General features: G+C 42.7%; 1 protein-coding gene across 2 annotated transcripts in view; it reads left to right on the top strand.

Annotated features, from left to right (window-relative positions):
- ROR1 (receptor tyrosine kinase like orphan receptor 1) overlaps window positions 1-20,983 on the top strand; it is a 388,377-nt gene that overhangs the window by 285,743 nt on the left and 81,651 nt on the right. The gene's annotated exons all lie outside the window — the stretch shown is intronic.

Raw genomic sequence — 20,983 nt, forward strand, 5'->3', positions numbered from 1 at the left:
AGCCTCTTGTGTCTGGCTTCTTTCATGTCAGCATGTTTTCAAGATTGATCTATGTTGTAGCCTGCATCTTCCTGGTGTTTTGATGGCCTTGGGAGACTACCCCGCATAGTAAAAAGTGGCCTGGCATAGGAACTATGCAGACCTGGGTTTGAATCCCAGGCCTGCCTTGAGCTTTGGTTTGTTGAGCCACAAAATAAGAATGTCCTGAGATGGCCACCCTGCAGTCCTTGGGAGGATTCATTTGCTAATGTGGCCAATTCAGCAAATATCAATGGAGCAGCTACTGTGGGCCCGGCCAAAGCTTCAAGAACACGTCAGCAAACAGGACCAGGGAAGTTCTTCATCCTTATGGAACTCAGTTCTAATGGGAGACAGTCAATAAACACTGAAACAAATAAATTAAATAGGAAGAATATTGGATGATGTGTAAGTGTCTGGGGGTAGGAAAGGGGCTGCTTTAACAGCTTGCTGAGCACAAGTTTTCCCTGAAGGGATTGACCTTTGAGCCGACATCTGAGGAATGGAACAGGCCAGCCTGGTGAAGAGCTGGGGGAAGAGAGACTATTCTAAGCAAAAGAATAGCAAGAGCAAAGACCTGGAAGTGGGAGAGGGTTTGGCACGATCATGGAGTAGAAAGAAGGGCAGTGTGGCTGAAACTGGGCAAGTGAGGGGTGGAGGGAGTGCCGTGAGGTGGGAAGGTAAGCAGCAGCCAAGTCCTGCGGTGCAATGCGGCTGTGGGAGGTTTTAGCTGAGGGAGTGGCGTGTCATGTTCTAACTTACAATCAAAGAGTGCCCTGGCAGCTGTGTGGAGGCGGGGGTGGGTGTGAGCAGGAGCGGGAGGACTAGTGAGGAGGCAACTGGATTAGTCCATGTGGGAAAACTAGGTGGTTTGATGACTTGGTCTAGGCTGGGAGTAGATAAGTTGGAGAGAAGTAGATCTGAGATGGCCTGGAGAGGAGGCAAATGAAAAGATCAAATTGATAAATAAAAGTGAACAGAAAGAATGAAATCAAATTAGAAAATGGATGCAAAATGCTAAATGCACTGGCCTAGGACAGAGCTGGTATTTAACGCATCCGCCTTTCCCCACCCCATCTGCACACCCATTCTGCACACACTCATAAACTTCGGTGACTCTTTGATGAAGCAGACCCTCACCTGGATTTTTCCATCATTAAGGATGAGGGGGAACTGCGGGAAGAGGGACATGAATATGTCTCTGATTTTCAAGGGAAAATCACCGTTGTGTCCTCTACCCCTGGTGCAGAGAGGACATTTGATTAATATCTGAACAATCAGTGAGTGAGTCATGGACACTCCAGTGCTCCCTGGCTGCAAGCCGAGAACTTCTGGGGTTGCAGGATCACCGGTGAGGTTTTTTCTCTTTTGTAGAAATGGGGATCATAACAGCATCTACTCAAAGGATTGTGTGGATTAAGTGTGATAATGTGTGTAATTCATTTTGCACAGTGCCTGGCATGTAACAAGCCCTCAATGGACGTTTGCTATCCTGATGATTGGGGTTTGCTTTCTGTGGCTTCTTCTTTAGGGTTATTTAATATAAATGGCCCATGGAGACTCTTTGGGGGGCCCTGGCTTAAGAGGAGAATAGGGGCCAGTCTCTAGGAAAGAGGGGCTCTGGTGCAGGAACCTGACTGTGCTCTCCCCTTCTCACTGTCTCTGGAGACATGAAAGTGGAATTAATAAAGTGCCTTAGGTTTACCGCCAATTCCTTTACAGCCTGATTTCCTGCGTATTGTGTACCAGATGAGACATCAGGGATTGCGAATGTTAATGGAAAGTGGGATATTGTTAGCTGGGGCCAATATAAATATGTTTGTGGGCGAAGGCAGAACAAAGGCCTGAGGGTCTGATGGTGACAGAAACCATGTTATTGTTGAATATATGACGTCATACTAGTAAAAATGAGTTCCCCCAGGCCAGCCAGGGAATGGGAGAGCTGGATTCTCTGTACCTACACATTCCAGGAACCTTAAGAGGGGGTGTACAGCCTGCACGTGACCCTGACCCATCCCTCCAGCAACCCTCATGGCGTGTCTAGAGGTGGGGCTTAGCCAGTGCTGTCCACCTTGGAGTCAGAGGTCTGGATCCCACTCTGCCAGGCACCAGCTGCAGCCACCGCCTCAGTTGGGAGCCTAATGTAAATTCAGAAAACAACTGAACCTGCATAGAGTAATTGTGATGAGTAAACAAGATAAATAAGTTACACAGGATTTAAAAGAAATGCTAAGTTAAAGAAAGCCTTTGGTATATGTGCACTCACCTCACCTGCTTCTGTGTGCCCACCTTCCACCACCCCAGGAAGCACAGCAGTTTCTGGCTCCATCACCTGCCTCTCCCTCCCAACCCTGCACCCACTTTGCATAGTTTATCTCCTCTCTGAAAGTCTATTTTATTTCTTTCAGCCCTTTGCAGATGTGTAAGGGTTGATGGGCTAAGGAAAGCATAAGGCCGGGAAAACCTCACGTAAGGGCCACTTGGGGTCCTTATTCTTACCCAACCAGCCAGAAGATTCCAGCTACTCCTCTGCCTGCCCCTTTAGTTTACCCATTTCCCCTAACCACAGATGCAAGCATGAGGCTTTGATGCGTGGAAATTCTTAGGCAGTAAGTTGAAGAATTTCTTCCATTTTAAGGACGCGGGGGCCAAAGAATAGACTTGATGAAGCGCCCCCGTTTGCCACTTTGCACCTTCCATTTTCTCCCCCCCGAAAGTTTCAGCTGGAAATTCCCCAGCTTTGGTTTGAGTGCTGGGCTCTGTAATCTTGGAGACGTTCAGCACACACCCCACAATTAAGACTTTGCAACTCCACGCAGCGTTCCTGAAGAGAAAGTTAGAGTCAATTAGATCATTTGAAGATGGATTAGCCTGCCGTCTGCACAACATTAAGAAAAATCACGTTGGCAAATGACGGGGCCTCTTTGAAGAGCTCTGAAGGAGAGCCACTAATGAGCTCTACACGGGGTTTCCCCCCTGGTCCCGAAGGGTTAACACAATTTGTGGGAAAGGAAAAAAATCCCCTGTGGTATTAAAATGCTGTGTCAGAGATTTGTAAGCTCCCCTTTGTAGCTCTGCCCCTAGGCCCGGCTCCCTTCAGTTGAGATCAGCTTAATAAGAGCTCTGTTGCTGCCTGGCAGTTCCTAATGGGGTTACAGTCTGGTGCCTGACCAGTGAAGAACAGTTATAATTATTGATATGAAAGTGTGGAGGAAGTTGATTCAGTAAGGTAAGGGACATCTGTTGTTCTTGCTTGTTCAGTATCTGTGCATCCTTCTTTTTGACAAGGGCAGCTTGCTTTTCCTTTGGGAAACACTGTCTCATGGCCACTCTCAGTCTAGGTGGAGCTGGCCCCATACCTGAGCTGGGGTGACTACATGCCCAAGCCAGCTCAGTTGGTGTCGTTGAGAATCCAACCGTGCACCATGCCACTGGACCTGTCAGTTACACAAGCCTGTAAACACCTCTTCCCCCTACCCCTCATCCTCACTTTTTTTGTTTTTAGCTTCTGCCAAGTGGAGTTAGGTTTTCTGTTATTTGCAATAAGAGTCCTAGGTAATACAAATAATAAAGGAACTTGTACTGTACCAGGCACTCTGGAGGGATAGGAAAGAAACATACATAAAATTGACTTATGCTTAAGAACCACCAACTGTAGAGGGTCAAGTCTTAGGTACATTAACTGAAGGATTAAACAACATGGAGTATAATTAAATAACGGAAATTATTTTCTATGGGAAGTCAGGAGAGGGAGAAATTGATGTGGGCGTGTGGGCTTCCTGGAAGAGGCTAAACTTGAATTGGGTCCTAAAGGATGGAGAGGATTAGGTGAGACCAAGAGAATGCAGTGTTCTGCAGGAGGTGAAAACTCAGAAGGAAGGTCCTTTGTGGATAGAAGTGGAAAGTGGATTTTGACATATAGTCAGGGCAGATGCCAGAGGACTTGGAACCCCAGGATGGAAAGCTTGAACTTACATGGAAAGTTCTCCAGTGTGGGTTTATCTACAAGTGGGGGAAATCCACAGCAGGTTGGGCTTCCAGTTTAGGCAGGTATGTGGCACCATGTATGTTTCCCCTATGTTGGAGAGAAGCTGGTACAGGGGAGGGGAAGGACTGCTGGACTTGGCTTTACCACTTAATAACTGAGGGACAATGGGTACGTTCCTTAACCCTCTGAATCTTTGTTTCTTCATCTGCAAAGTGGAAATACTAATAACTAAACACTCAGGGTACCTGTGAGGAGCACTAAATACAGTACCTGGCACATGGTAATAATAGCAGATAATATCTGTTGTGTATTGACTAGGGTCCCCCGGGCACAGTGCTAGGCACCTGACATGCCTTATCACATTGAATCCTCTCAGTAGCCAGGGCTCAGCTGTCTACTGAATTTGACTTGGGGTGACATTTTCATTCCTGGCTTAATCAGACAGTAAGCCTTATCAGAGTTCAAATTCACTGTCCAATGAGATCTGAGCATATTATCTAAATATTCTTGGAAGTTATGAGTTCTAATTTAATACACTTTTTAAAATTGAAGTATAGTCAACTTACAATGTTGTGTTAGTTTCTGGTGTACAACATAGTGATTCAGATATATATATATCTGAATATGCTTTTTCATTATAGGTTATTACAAGCTATTGAATACAGTTTCCTGTGCTATGCAGTAAAACCTTGTTGTTTATTTAATACACATTTTTAAATGTTTTAAATCTAATATAATCACACTACAGAACATTTGGAAAATAGATTAAAAGAAAAAAATGTACATATAACTGCCCTAAAAAAAATGTACGTATAACTGCCCTACCTACAATACAACCGTGATTCCTAATAGAGAAGTTACGAGTATCTGCTTCCCCCAAGTAATGACAGTGCGATCTTAGGCAAGTTACTCTAACTTCGCTTAGCTTCAGTTTTCTCATCCCATTAAGAATCATCTTGATAGAAGCTTCCTCACAGAATTTTTTGGTAAGGATGAAATGAGATAATTCACACTTTATTGAGCACCTGGCCCATAGTACACACTCAAATAAATGTTATCAGTACCTTTCAGTCATTTTCCCCATACACCTTCCCTATGATTGCCATAACCATGTACGTACAATTGCTTCCATCTTTTCTTTTCCACTGAACGTTGTGCCTTAGGTATTTTCCATGTAGTGGCTCAATCTCCCTATGTCTCATTACTAAGGTATGAGCAACTTACTCTCGACTAAAATCACTGTCATTTATCAACTTGTTCCCCTTTATTTAAACATTTATAAATAATGTATGTGTGTGACTGAAACATTATGTTGTACACCAGAAATTGACACAACATTGTAAACTGACTATACGTCAATTAAAAAATTTTTAATCAAACATTTATAAATAATACTGCACTTCACATCTTTATACACGTGGCTGTTTGTAAGGATTGGAGTCTCCAGACACTGTTTCTGTGAGCTCAGACTGTGATTCCATTCACACCTTTTCAGAAAGTGGCAAGTAAGAGTCACACCCAAGTTAGCAAAGACCTTTGGCAAATTGTGGGTTGTGCTGGTTTGATGCCACCAGAAGACATGATTGTCATTATTTTTCCATCAGTGAATTCCCTGCAGTGTGATAGTATGTACCTCATCTTTAAGGAGGTCTTACTGTGGGTCTGAGTGTCAGCTCAGTCTCTCTGTCCTTCCTGCTGACAGAGCAAGAGGAATTCCAGCACCTTTTAGCTGGAAGTTATTACTCTGATCTCTCTGAATCTTGTTCCTTGGAGTAGGAAGGACTCTGCAGAACAATTTGAGGCTGTCTTTCTGTTGCAAATCAAAGCTTCAGCCCTTTATTTGGGTCCTGGAGTAAGAGTTCCCTAAGTACTTTGAAATCGGACCCTCCTGCTTACACCTGGCATCCCCGTAAGTAAGCCGGGGCCCCGTAGATCCCCTGGCTGATGGACACACAAAGCTAAGGGCAAAGGTGAGCTTTTCCTTTCTTCCCCAGGTCCTAAAATTCCTTTGAAATCTTTATGATCTGTACCTTCAGGGATCGTGCAAACAGCTTGAGGAAATCCTAAAATTGTGTTTTCTGCAGCTAAGCATTCAGGTCAAACGGAAGACCTTTGCGTGCCTTCCTGAAGAACAGAATCTTGCCTCAGTTTAGAAAAGGCCACCAAGAACAAAAATGGCATTCAGCATTTATGCAGGACATTGAAAAATAGTTTTCGAAGGATAAGCAGTAAAGAATACCACCCTAGAGCAGGGGCACCATCCTAGAAGCCTCAGACCCCATGGATGCTGGGAGTGAATAGTGAAAGTCCAAGAACTGTTTATGAAATTTCAAAAGTCCTACTGATAACTGTATAGTATTATTACTATTTTTAAAGAGCACAGGACAACTAGAGCAATGAATTTATTTGTCTCATATTAGATCAATTAAATGAACCAACTGCATTTTCATGCTAATTAGTTTTAATTGACTGTTGTATTCTGATATACTTACAATATTTATATGTTATATTTGAATAAGTTTTGGTTAACTGTTTTTATATTTTACAAAAATATTTATTTTAATAACAAGGGGAACAGTTTTTTTTTTATGTAATTAGCTGTTAGTTAATTGAGATCGTTTTAAAAGCTGTGTGACCTTAGACAAACTGATTAACTACAAATAAGATCATATATAAGGTGTGTGGTCCTGAATAAGTTACTTACACTGTCTGAGCCTCAGGTTCCTCATTTATAAAATAGAATAATAGACTCTCCCCGAGGGTTATTGTAAGGAATGAAAGACAATATGCAAAGCACATAGTAAAGAGGCAAATTGCCTGACACACCGAAAGAGTTCAATATATAAGAATTTTCCCCGTAAAAACTGCAAATGTATATATTAGACAAAAATATTTAAAGCATAGTTCCTTGGGGGCAGGGAAATATAAAATTTAAAAAGGATTTGTATGGTGGTGGAAAAGTTAGAGGACAGCTCTTTGGCTCTGACTAGTGTTGGATGCGTAAGTAAAACAATTAGCAGCAGTATGACCAGAATGGAACATCCACTAAAATTCATCTCCACTTCATCACTACCAAGCAACTTTCTTTTGAGTGCTTTCACACCTGGCAAAACATACTGTTCCTCCCTGTATGTTGGTGGCTGACATTACCCCAGCTCCTGAAGGCAGAAGTGGAGCTGAGCGCTGTGTCTGGGAAGAGAGAAGCTGACAGGCGAGTCCACTGATCCTTGCCCAAGGGCCTGCTTTGAGTGGTGGCATCAATGCCGCTTTTGTTCCACCTCCAGCAGCAGGCCCACAGCTGAACCTGGAGAGGCTGGCTGTTGAGGAAAACCCTGGTCCACCAAGGACAGACAGCAGCTGCTAGAGCCGAGAGTTCATTCTACCCTCAAGATCCGGCATGGTGCTTCTCCCCACTAGGGAGCCCATCTCAGGGAACACTGATTCCCGCTTTGGCATTCAAATCCATTCCACATTTCATGGAGGTAAATTGGAGGTTTGAAATGTGATATCACTGCTGAAAAAGCCAGAACCATCAGCACAGAACCGGTATACCTTTGTTAATTATGACATAATAATCGCCTTGTACTCATGCAGGTGAATTGTCATTCACTCATTCATCAGATATTAATTGAGTTCTTACTAGGTACCAGGTGCTATGCTTGATGTTAGCGATATATAAATTTAAAAAATGACGTCCCTGCCCTTAGAATTTGTGGACGGGTGCAGAAATCGTTACCTGCTTAGACAATAATGATACAATGTCCTGGGAACATTAATGGAGGCCTAGAGAAAAGGAAATGGAGCCTGCCTAAGAGGCAGATAATCATAGCTACAGTTTATCAAGCATTTATCCTGTGCCAGTCACTGCACCAAGCACTTGGTATATATTATTTTTTTAATTCTTTAAACACACCTATAAAACTGATTATCTGATGGTCTGATTATCTTCCTACCTCTCCAGGGACAGCCTTGCAAAGGAGATGGCATCTGAGAGTCTTAAAAAAAGAATGAGTTTGCCAGCTGGATCAGGGGGAGATCACTCCAGGCACAGAAAACAAAACGGTCTGTTTGGAGACCTTCAGATCCCTTGTTATGTAGAGAGCAAAGGGAGACTGTAGGGAGTATTGTGATATGAGGATGCTGATTGCAGTGAGGTGAGAAATAAATGAGATAAGGCTTCAAATATGGGTGACTCTTGGCAGAGCTAAGATGTGGAGGGAGGGGACTCAGTACCATAGTCTCTAGTTAGAGGGAAGGATGGCCGTGTTTGTTGGTTGATTTCTGTGATGGAGAGCCTACACAGAAGGTGGGCTGTGAGAAGGGAACGGTGAGAGGGAAAAAGTAAACACACAGAATAGGAAGAAAGGTTGGTGGAGATAGGTCTTTACCCTCATCGGACTGGAGGAAAGATAAGAGGAGATCTAAAGACATAGGTAAGTTAGTCAGAATAGGTTTGGGAGAGAGGACCGAGTTAGGAGGAGGCAGAAGGAACGGATGTGATCTTGAGAGTTGTATCTATCTGATGCCTATTCTTTCTGTGAGATCAAAGACAAGCCTTATGAGGAGAATGAGCGGTAAAGAGGTATTTTCGGGCTATGATGACAGGGGTGAGGGTTTAGAATCATTGTTGAGTGCGATTATGAGGTGCTGATGAGACCTGTTTGGATTCTGAGGAGGGAATCGGCATTCAAAGGAGGGAGAGAGTGACTGGTGAGGAGAAAGATGATGGCATTTGAAAAACAACTGAATGTACTGGGAATGATTGATTGAAGTGGAGAAAAGATGTTGAAGGGGAGGCTTAATAGGTGACTGCAGGGTCTACTTGCAGACACCTGAATAAGGGAGTGGCTTACTGCATGTTGCTTCAGGATTTAGAACCAAGTCCAATAAATGATCATTACCAGGAGGTGGATTGTACTCCCCCCAACACAAAAACTGATAAGTAGTGCTGCCCAGTGATGGAATAACTTACCTTGTGATAGGTTTCAATCATCTGTCAAGGATCTTGTGCAGAAAATTTGATAAGCTTAATTAAGTGCTGCCTTAGATCCTTTTAATATGAAGATGTCACGGTTATGTAACTTGTAAAGTATTAAAATAGAGGGAAGCCAGCCTTGGCATTCTTGCAGGTTGTCCCAATTTCTGAGCAAGAGAATCTTGATTATGATGTTCTGTAGGGTTTATGTAGTTCAATAACTGTAGAAACAATCTCAGAATTTTTGTTAATTCCAGGAGGGTTTTTGTTAAGATTGGCGAAAGCCGTGCTCTGGGTAAGATGCTTAGCTGAGGTAGCTAGAGGAGGACCTTCTATTCTTATCTGATTCGGAGTCTTTTTCTCACAAGATGTTTTGAACATCTTCTGTTTCAAATAACTTTCTTTTCATTTGCCCCCTGCATTGGGATTCACTGCTTTCTTTCTTGGAGACTATTAGTCTATTGCGGTGATCCTGACAGGGGTGGTTTTGACCCTCAGAGGACATTTGACAATGTTTGGAGACAGTTTTGATTGTCATGACTGAAGAGGGGTGCTGCTGGCATCTGGTGGCCAGAGGGCAGGAATGCTGCTAAACCACTACAATGCACAAGGCAGCCCCCACAACAAAGAATTATCCAGCTGAAAATGTCAATAGTGCTGAGGTAGAGAAACCCTGGTCTATTTTTAAATCTTTCTTCTAAATCAATTGCTATCAACACATTCTGTAAAACCCTAGATGCCTACTTTTATTTTCTAATTTGAGAATTGTTACTTGGCTGAATGCTCGCTCTGTCTCTGAATGGCACACCCCACCCATTCCTTTCTTCATGCTGTAGCAATGAGAGGGACATTTTTAACTCTTTTTGGCTGGAAAAGTCACTTCTTGGTTGGGGTCCAAACAAGAAGCAGATTTCTTTCTGGATAAAAGCAGGGATGCCATGACTCTTGGAGTAACAGTATCAGGTATCTCCTAACTGCAGCAGCTTTAGGCCAAGGGTATTGACGGAGGACAAGCCCCAGATACAGCTACCTGGTGCCATTTGTTTACTTTGAAGCATTAGAGTAAGCATTAGAGTTCGGCCATGAAGGACTCCTGCAGCCTTTCCAAGCCCAGACAAGACCAAGACAGTAATACAGATGCAAATGTGACTTCAGCACAAATACACACTGAGAAAAGTGTACCTGACTAGGTTACTCCTAATCTTCTGATTCTCAGAGAGGCCCCATACAACTCACGCTTCCTGTACCTATGCATCTGAATCCCAAATCATGCTGAAGTTTTCAGGCAATTAGATTATAAATTAGCCTTTTGTAGCATCCAGGTCTTCCACCCACTAAAGAATCCTAGGACAGCATCCCTTCGTGACTCAGTGTGGGTGACCTAACCCAATAGGAGTAACTTGGAGCTGAGACGTCCCTTTTCACCTCTTATCTTTTACAGGCCAGTTGGCCTCGGGGAACTCATTCAAACTCCTAGAACCTAGGTTTTCTCATCTCTGAAGTGAAGACATCTACTGTCCCATTTCTGGAAATCTGTTCTGAGAAAATACCCTTAACTTTGGATGAAACTTTGTGTACAAAGTGATTTATTGCTTTGTTATTTAACACTAGACATCATTATAAAGTAGATTAACTATGACACATCTACAGAATGAAATGTGCCAGTGAAAAAATAATGTTTATGAAGAGTTTTATTGACTAAGAAAATGCTTTTGCTCTAATGTCAAGAATCAGGAACAAGATACAACATGCACACACAAATATAATATGATCTCAACTATATAAAATACGTGTAGAAAAAAGTCTGGAAGGAAACCCAACTATTACCAAAAGTTTATACTTATTTTTGTGTTAGTACATATATGACATTTTTAATAAAATAATTTAATGCTAGAGTATACAATAATTTTTTCTTCCCTTTAAAGGCAGGGCACATAACACTCAAGTTAAAGAAACTTTGATTTAGAGCTCTGGACAGAACTGGGACTGTTATGGGATCATGGGTATTTCAGTAGAGGTGGATTAATGGATAAAATCATCCAGGACGAGCCTGTAGTGTGAGACGAGACAAGAATCAAGGACTGAATCCCGGGAAACCACAACAGTTGTGGAGTGAGTGAGAAAGATGAGCCAGGGAGAGGAATAAGCAAGTGTAGGCGGTAATCGATCTTGGATGATAATCTTGATGGATTAGAACAGTGGCACCGAGATGAAAGGCAGAATGATAAAGCCAAGAAGCATTTTAAAAGAATTTCAGAGTTCCAAATTGGATATAAGAGATAAGGATGTTGGAAAAGCCAAAGATCACTTGAAGTTATCGAGTTTGGAAGGTGGTAGAATGCCGATACCAAAGGCAGAGTTGGGATCATTTGAAAGGGAAGCATATGTGGTGGGGGAGGAGGAAGGAAAAACTTTGGTTTTGCATGGGCTGTGTTTGAGATTTCCTTTTGAGAGGGAGCCTGCTGTCAGAACTGCAGTTAGCTGACAGCCTCCAGCATAGCACCTTGGGGATCTGCCATGGCTCGTGCACTCTCCCCAGGCAGCTCGCAGTCAATGGGTGACTGAGCTCAAAAGATAATAGAGCTGAGCTTTCTGTCCTGTGGTGGCCTCCTCTGATGGGCAGTCATTGCTCTGGGGCTCTCCACTGGGCTGGCCCAGACTTGGAGCTGCACCTCGGTCTGCAGCTCTTCCTACCCAACCCTCCTTCCTTCCCCCTCTCTCAGATATCAGACCTGCCTCAGTCTGAAGCCTCTCTCTGCCTGTTTTACTCTTTTCCCCTTTCTCATCCACAAACATCACCCCTGATGAATCTCTTGTACTTTAAACTCCATCTTAGCAGCTGCTTCCTGAGGATAGAAGTTGACCCAGGTGATGGTTGCACATCCGAATGCAGTTATGTTAGAGGGAAAATCATATGTGTCTTGAAGACAATCAGGATTGAGAGGTTAACTGAATTCCAGGGTCTTCCCAACAGCCTGATCAGAGGGAAGAATGGAGGGCCAAGTTTTGAGCTTTAAGTGACGCTCTTCATTGGGAGGGGGTGCAGTAGAAAGGGATTTCAGTATAGGAAGGGAAAAGTTATTGAAGATTTAGAAGAAACACCAGGAAAGCACAAGACCATAGAAACCATGGAGGAAAGAGAGAGCGTTTTAGGAGTAGGTGATAAATGGATCAGATGTTTCAAAGGAAGATCTAAGTGGGGCCTAAAATCTTACTTTTCGAAGCTGAAATTGTGGTTGGCCACTGAGAGATTGTTTCAGAAAAAGAATGGTGCCACGTATACAGTAATCAAGAAGCAGCACAGTGGGAAGTTACTGGGGGTGATGACAGTAGACCTCACATTTAAAGTATCTGACCGGGAGTGGGAGGAAGGAAATTGGACTAACGAGGAGTAAGGCTGTGTGTGCCTTAAGGAAGATCTGACCATTTCTGGACGAGATCTTTGAAGACCTTAAAGAGAAAAAACAACCATTGTGGGGTTAAAATTCTGAATGCAGTGGGAAGAGAAAGGCTACTCAGGCGAGGTAGGGGGGTTAGATTTCAATAGGGAGAGAGAAACCTCTTCTCTGGAACTTGGAGGGAAGAAAGAGAACATTAAGAATATTACTAGAATGACAGAGATGGATGAGAATAATGGGTGAGAACGAGGGACTTTATCCTCACTATGTCTTCCAGTAACTGAATAACTCAGAAAGCCTCTGAAATTAAGAGAATGAGTTGGGGAAAATATTTAAATAGTGGAGAAGGTCAGGAACAGCTGGTGTGCACACTCACTAAGTTACCCCTTCAGAAATGTGATGGGGTGAAGGAAAGTCTTGCCTTGAATACACGAAGTTGGGTCTCTATAAAATTACTGGTCCAAAGGACTGTGACCCTCATTCACAAGAAAGGACAGATAAGGACTGACATTTCTCTTAGAGTTTATTTTCATAGCTCAAATGTCACCTGAATGTTCAGAGAAAGGGACTCAGACTATGAGATGTACTGTTGTAATTATCTTGATGCTTAGAAAAGGAGCAAGTGCATAGATACCCATTTGCTTTCCTTGGGTAGCATTGTACTTAATTTTTCATAACAATGAACAATAAAGGTGATGAGAATGACTGAGGGTCGCTATGCTCTATGTAAGAGCTGGCGTGATCAGAGAAGAAATGTTGCTCTTCAGCAAAAGCTCTATTTCATCAGTCTGAATTTGCCTGCTTTATCCTGGACCCTCAACTCCTATAGCTATAAATAAAGGAAATCTTTATTGACATTCCTATAGGGAAAAAAATCACTGTTATTAAGTGTGAAAGTGCCTAACTCCCAAGTATTTTTCCTGTTGAAATAATTGTTTCAATAACATAATATCCACAAACTTGTGATATCTTAGGAACATGACTGTACATTTCGAGCAGAGCAGAGCCCAGAACAGTAGGCTGAAATCATCCAAATGGCAACGTTGGCAGCAATTCTCATCAGGATCAGCCAGATGTGGCTCTAAGAGCCAGTTCATGCAGAAGCCTTTACACTGTTCTTGTGGAGAGAAAAGCACTGGAAAACAAAGAAATGAGCTAGGCATGTCAGTTTCTCCAAAGCTGCCAGCTGATGTGTCTGCAAGGGTGACTGATACTGGCTAATTACCCCCAAAGTCCTACAACGGGACGGAGCTCTTTATGCGTCTGACTCTGAAGTGGAACTTGGAGACGCCTTGAGAAGATCAGATCATAGGCCAGCTTTGGCCTTGCACTGGCCTGTGCAGGTGCTGCCTATTGGCTTCCAAGCCTATTTCAGTCCAGGCCGTGCCGAGTTTGCAGGAATGTCATGTGAAGAGATTTATAATACTCTCTGATTCCACCCAGCTCCAAATTGCTATATGAGTCATCTTTCTCATAGCATATGAGTAATTCTATGAGCAGTCTCAGCCAAAGTCAACGGAATGAGCAAGCTTAAGGAATACTTTTTCCCCCCTTTTGAAGAAATTGTTTTGCTGAAGTTTTACAAACCTCATAAAAATTAAGGGTTCGTCTGAATTTGGGGAAAAGACTGGCTTTATCGAAACTCATTGGCCAAAAGTATTTAAATGAGCACGTGCTGGATGTAAAAACGCCAAAGAAGTAGTATCAATTATGCCTTCTCAACCTCCCAGGCTCTCCAGAGCCCTGAAAACACAGCACTTTCCTACAGGTGTTAATGGGGTCCTGCAAAAGGAAGGCTATTTCAGGTAGGGCTGTGACACAGAGGCTTGTGGGGTGGGTGCTCTGGAACCCACTGAGGGCTCCTGACCACAGTCCCGTTCAAATGGGACAATGGCACCCGTTGTTACAAACCAGCATCATACAAAACCAGCATCAGTCGCGAAAGAGCTGCCCTCACGGAGCGGAGCCCGGGTTTGCCTATTCCCAACATGGCCAGAGGTTTCATTCCTTGAGAATGTGTTTATTCAGCCTAGTAAAAACATTAAAAAGGGGAATAAATCTCTGCCGACCCCAAAATGCTTTTCACCACAGCTGTAAACCATAAAACATTTAGAAAGGTAAGCAGGACCAAAGATAATATAGTTCCCCAAGCAGCGTGGACCTGGAGGTGGCCCTTGCAAAGACAGCTGCAGCACACGGGGCTTCCCTGCAAAATCATTAAGAGAGGGACAGGTTCTAGAAGGTGTTAAATTATTAGTGGGATGGGTTTTTTTCTTTTTAAGGAGGGGAGGGCAATAATAAAAACCATGTGCTCAGCAGCCTGCTTGGCCATATAAAATAGAGAGGCCTGTGACTTTAAGTGTTGTAAAAGGGGTTAATTGTCGATTTCTGAATGTGGCAAGTTTATTGATCTTGTTAACAGCAACGAAGCATGTGCCGTTGGTAACCATGGAGGGAAAGAAAAACAGCCTTCCATCCTGTTATTCTGGGGGCAACCTTACTGGTTTTGGAGCCCAAGTTAAGGGACATACGGGTAAATGCCGCATTCAGATTACTTCTTTCCACTTGTCTGAGTTTGTGTTCATCCTTAAGGTTCCAGTTCCTCTTTACAACTACATTTTTACTGCCGTTTTTTCAGGTGACTGCTGTGAATCAGTGCCTTTCACAGAAAACGTGTTCTTTATTTGTATGACAAACCCACAGTGTGGGGGGAGGGTGGGTTAGATAGCCATTTTACAGATAAGGCAACTGAGGTTAAGAGAAGTTAAGAAAGTTCTCCAGTGTCACAAAGCTATTGAGCAGGCATCCAAACCAGGTCTTCATATTCCAAATCCAGAGTTTTTCCACTAATTATTCAAACAATTCATTCATCTATTTACTCGGTAGGTATTTATTGACCACACACTAAAAGCCAGGCACTGGTCTCAGTGCTCTGGTTAGAACAGTGGACACTGACTGCCATTGCGTGGTCTATATTTTAAAAGCCATGACCCTAGCTTTCAAGACCTACCCTCTCTTCTAAACTACTTGCATACGCACAGTCAGCATCTTTAATTTGATGTTTTATTTTGCTGTTGACTGTTATTCTGTTATTTCATGCATGTGTGTTCCCTTTGGCTCCTTCAGCTAGAAAACAAGCCCTGTGAGGGCAGGGCTATGACCTAGGGCTTCTCTTTTTCACCCTCTGGCCCACACAACCCATTAGATAAAGTGCATCTAGCTTGTTCTCTGCTGCAGAAAATCCTTATTACTCTGATCTCAGTTTTATTTAGGGCTTAACTATCGCTGCTTCGGTGATTGAACACTTTGCTAAATGTTATACTTATGTTGTTTCATTCATGCTGGAACAATCCAACTCTAAGTCCAATTTTCAACTGAGGCAATTGTGGCTTATAGAGGCTAAGAAACTTGTTTAAGTTTTCATTGTCAGAGCAGAGCTGAGATGCCTGTATTGGTCTGACTCAAAAGTCCAGTTTCTTTCCAACACGTCCCTGAGCAGTAGGGAATCGTTGTCCACCTGAAACACAGAAAGAACGTCAAAGCACTCTTTTGTGTGATATACAAGATAAAAATAGGGTGAATTTAAAACTTGGGTCACATTAAGTCTACCAGTCGTTGATTCATCCAGTCACTCAAGCCTTCATGGCAAAGATCATTTTGAATCTCAGCTCCCTTCCCCACCCTCTATTTTGTGATCCTCTTAAACTGGCATCTGTCTGAGTTCTGGTGCTGTAACAGAATACCGTAGAGTGGGTGACCTGAACAATAGAACTTTATGTCTCATGGTCTGGAGTCTGGAAATCCAGGATCCGGTGCCAGCATGGTTGGGTTCTTGGTGAGGTCCCTTTTCCTGGTGGTGTCTTCATATGACATTTTTGGTTCTTGTACATAAAGAAGGATATCCCTTGCCGCCTCCTCTGGTTATAAAAAGAGGGCGGTAATTCTGGCATCAGGGTCGCACCCTCATGACCTAATCTAACCTTAATCCCCTCCCAAAGCACAAACCTCCCACTGGAGGTTAGGGTTTCAACGTATGAATTCGAGGTGGACACAAACATGCAGTCTCTTAACAGCACCCTTTTTTAAAATAGAGCACTGTGCAAAGGAATCTCTGTGTTCTTAGCAAGGTGACAAATCAGAGACTGGCTAAAGTCAGGAGGGAGATGGAAGTTTCACACCTGCTTGTGATCACTGGCTCGTTAAAAATATCACACAATGGATTGGGGTCTGAAACACCATAGTACGTTAGCAATTGGCATCCCTTCTGAGCAAAGATGGTGGGACAAAGCCAGAGCACGAGCCAGCTGCTCTAAAACTGAACCCAGCTGGAGCCACCAGGGGTCCTGGAAACTGGAGGAGGCTTACCCTTTCTTTTCAGTTTTGAGGGCATAGTTTCCACCTTAAGTAATGTGGGCTTAATCTTCATTTACATTCTTCGATCTCCACAGAAATGTATTTATTATTGTCTTGTGATAAGCGGTAATGCTGATGGAAAGCAGTGCTCCCTGAAACCGCCTGCACTTTCCAGGGTCTGGTCGTAAAGATGCAAAACTGTAGTGAGGCCTGGGAGTTTATTAAGAAAAAATGAAAACAAAACAAAAAAATGAAAAGAAATGAATGCTAATCCTTTTGGAATTTTTATCAATCAGTCTGTCAACAAGCAACTGATAATTTCTGTATGTGAAGACTGGGGTAACAAATGAGTTACATGTGTAACTAGGTTTTGTTTGGTTTCTGCACGCGGATAATGACTCCATTGGTGAGGACGGTCAGAGAGCAGCAGTCTAGGAGACTGGGTCTCCTGTGAATGCTTGTGTTTATTTAATGAAAGGCCACTGCTTTCACTGGCACTTGCTGGAAGAGCAGTACCTTGCCAAGCTATGTTTTTGCCAGTTGTGGTTTTGAGATAACGATTTAAAATTTGTGCACTAAACTTACAGTCCACAGTCTTTTTCACATAAACATAATTCAACCGTCTTCTTAATCAAATGAACATGATGGTAATTATTGCTTCCCAGTATTGAACATGAGACAATATAAGGAATGATCCAGAAAGGAGTGATCTGTTTGTATTTTACCCCGGCATGAAGGGATCACAGGCATGTATTGTTTTGAATGTCCAGAGCAGCTCCTCTCACTTTGGAGGAGAAATGTCCCTTCTCACCAACTATATGAGTCTTATAGGCGTACCCACCAGCATGCCTCACACTCAGACCCCAGAGACTGGTCCAAGGAAGGGTAGATGACACAAGCCAGGCCAGTCCTCATCCTTCCACAAAAGTTTCTAATGTGGAGCTGACAAAAAAGCTCTCTTGTGTTTTTGGATGTGTTATTGCAGGATACATTTGGAACTGCCTACGGTTGTAAAGCCAGGAAGCCGAGATGAGAGACGGATAGGAGTACTGATTCCTTGGATGTCGTCTTCCCTGAACCAGCTCCACCCTCGATTTTCCCAGGCATTGGCTAATGAGCCAGTAAATATTCCTGTACCGTTTAAAGTAGATCAAGTCAGGATTCTGTCATTTGCAACCAAGAATCCTGAGTGATACAAATGGTTAGAAAGAAGATCAGGCTCAGAGAAATGTGATCCTTAGAAAACTGATAATTGGAAAAAGCATTCAGGCAAGGCTTCAATTAAATAAGGAGGACACATATGCAAAAAGACAGGACATTTCAAGACATTAAGGGCTAGTTTGAAATCTTGGAGGATAAATACAGGCCACAGAATATAAATCTTGTCGGAGGAACAACCTCTACAATGTTTTCTGTAGAAAGAGCTTAAAAATGACAAACCTAGTTTGTTCTGGATGCAGGTTTTCAAGAACATTTTTTACTATGTTTTGAAATATATTTCCATTGTGACTAAATACTATTATTGGTATTTTTTTAGGAGGATTACTCCAAGGGTAAAATTACTGTACTCAAAACTATGGTACATTTTGCCTTTGGTACACTATTTTATTTCTCAAGTTAGTGGTTACCATGTTAGCTGCCTTTCATAATAATAGCTAAATAAGCAAACCAGTTAGGTTAAAAAAAGTTGGTAGGGACAGGCTCTGCTTAGGAATATTAACCAGAGAATAAACAGGCTGGAATATTCACATCAAACTCATTTTTCGTCTTCTTTGAAAATGTTAACAATAGGTGGGGTGCATTTCTGTGTCTATATCTACACTTTTCATAAATGAAAAAAGAATATGTGAAAATCTGGCCACAACTTATAGCTTTTGGAGACAGGAAAATATTTGATATTCACAGTGGACGAAGAGAAGTGTAACAACTCTTCTGCAGATTGAAGAGAAACTGCCTATCATGTTCCCCATGTCCAGATCAATTGCATTTATCCCACGTTTAGGTATGTCTCATGGCTCATTCAAGGAATACCCACAGTGGGTCACGTGACAGGCCTTTGGGGAGAAACAGAATCATGTTCAGAAGTGTCTATTAAAAAGAGCAGAGGATCTCAGAAGTCACATTTGGATGAACTTTAGTTGATTCATTGAAACATTAATTATGTCAAATATCTCATGAACCCTAAGCTGCCTCAGTGAAAACTCTTTGAAGCTCTGTTGAGTCAGTGCATAAGCACCTCTGATGGTTGTTAAAAGTACATAGAGCAACAATTAAAGATGAACAAATAAACCAATTGGGATGTGATGCCATCAGAGTGCAAGGAAATGACCCCAAAGCTCAATGTTCTAGAATTAAGTGCTTTCCAGGAGGAAATCAGTTCCTACCCCATGTGGTCATTGTTACAGACTAAAATCTGGATTTTGTTTGCACTTGATTACACAGAGGAAGAAAGAAAAAATATGTTGTCCTGGTGAGAAGCAAATGGTCAGGATGGTTTTTCTCAGTGAAAATCAGTGTGGAGTCTTACTCCCAGGCCTACCAACAGGTGAGGGAGTGGCTATTTAGCTCACCAGTATCATTAAAGTTCCCCCTTTTTCCCTGGTTGTCATCCTTTTTCTAATTTCACGGCTTAGTTCTCTCCAGGGGCTCTCACATCAACTTCTCACTCTTACATGGGGCTGTTGTAACAATGGCCATTTTTATGTATTAATGCAAGCACTCTTCAGAGCAACACTGTTAGTTTGACACATTTGTTATCTTCCCTGTTGAAGACTCAAAAAAACTTAAATATTTGTCCAAAGATGCTGTAGATGGTTAGAGGCAGCTAGGATTTGAATACCAGTCTGTCTGTGTCTGAAGCCTGTGTCTTAACCACTAAACCCATTGCAACATGCAGTTCACTCCCACACATGCCGAGTTGCTGCTTCTGACCCAGGAATGCTTAAAAAGTTATTAAGGATGAGCTGGGGCTGCCTCCTCCACAGCCAAGACAGGCACACTTTAGCATAGGGGTATAAGTTTGTGAAAGGTCTCACTAGGGTATAAAATACAGATGGGACCCAGCCACAAAACAAAACTCTCTGAAGCTCCATTGAGTCAGTACATAAGCACCTCCAATGGTGTTTCTTTCACACTTTGCATTCATGCACCTAGAAAGCTGACCAGAGACCATAATACTAGCGTGTTAGACTGTGTGGCGATCAATAAACCCCTTTTACTTTGTTAGAATTCAGCATATCTGTAATCACACTTTATAGTTGAAGTCACTGCTAGGGAAGAAAAGAAAATGACAAACTGTGACCCCTTTGTGTCTTGGGATCCCAAAGAGCAGTCTCAGTGTCGCCAGTCTGGTCTTTGATATTCCAGGGCACGTGGCCCAATTTTGGGCCAGTGGGGCCCTGGAAATAATCTTTCAGGCACCGTCCACCCACACATAATGCCTGTCTTGGATTCTTCCTTCTCACCCCAACCACTGACCACCATAGTATTCCTGCCTCTCCTCCTCTCCTGTCCCCTGCCCTTCTCTCCCTTCCTCTCGGTCTCTTTCTTTCCCCCATTCTATTCCCAAGGTATAATTTAGCATCAAGCCATAGCTTTTCTCCTCAATACTAAGTTTCTTGACGTCTGGAGTCATTCACCCCTGTATCCCAGCAGCAAGTCGTATATCTGAAAAGAGTCTGTGAGTTGGATGGATGGGGCCTTGGACCATTTAGTTCCTTCAAGACTCACTGAAGACACTGAATTTAGTAAGCAAATAATCATTTTGATATCATATTTTCTCCCCTTTTAAATTTCTTATCTGTAGTTTTGATTATGACTCTATGAAGGGTGGGATAGTTGCCCATGCTTTCAACGTTGAAATTTAATTCTTTCTTCCCTCCCTCCTTTCCTCTCTCTCTGCCTCCCTCCTTTCTTGTCCCCCTTCCTTCCTCCCTTGCAAATATCCTTTAGTCAAGCAGAGGGGAAAAAAAGAAACATCACTGAGACTTTTAACAGTTTGTTTCTGATTGTGGAACTCCTAAGAAGTGAAATGCAGATGCTTTCACGTGTCTTTGTAGAATGACTCCACGTTCTGTAATGGCAAGAACACTGAGCTGGATATCAATCAGGAGGCCTGGCTTCAGCCCTGCTCTTCCTTTTCATTATGCCCTGAATTCTGGGCAAATCTTGGCCTCTCTGTGCCTGGTTTTATCATCTATAAAAAGGGAAGGTAAGACTAGTGAGTGATTTTCAAATTGTTCGCAGGGGCCC

This window comes from Camelus ferus, chromosome 13 (assembly GCF_009834535.1).
Source record: "Camelus ferus isolate YT-003-E chromosome 13, BCGSAC_Cfer_1.0, whole genome shotgun sequence".
Classification (NCBI taxonomy): domain Eukaryota; kingdom Metazoa; phylum Chordata; class Mammalia; order Artiodactyla; family Camelidae; genus Camelus; species Camelus ferus.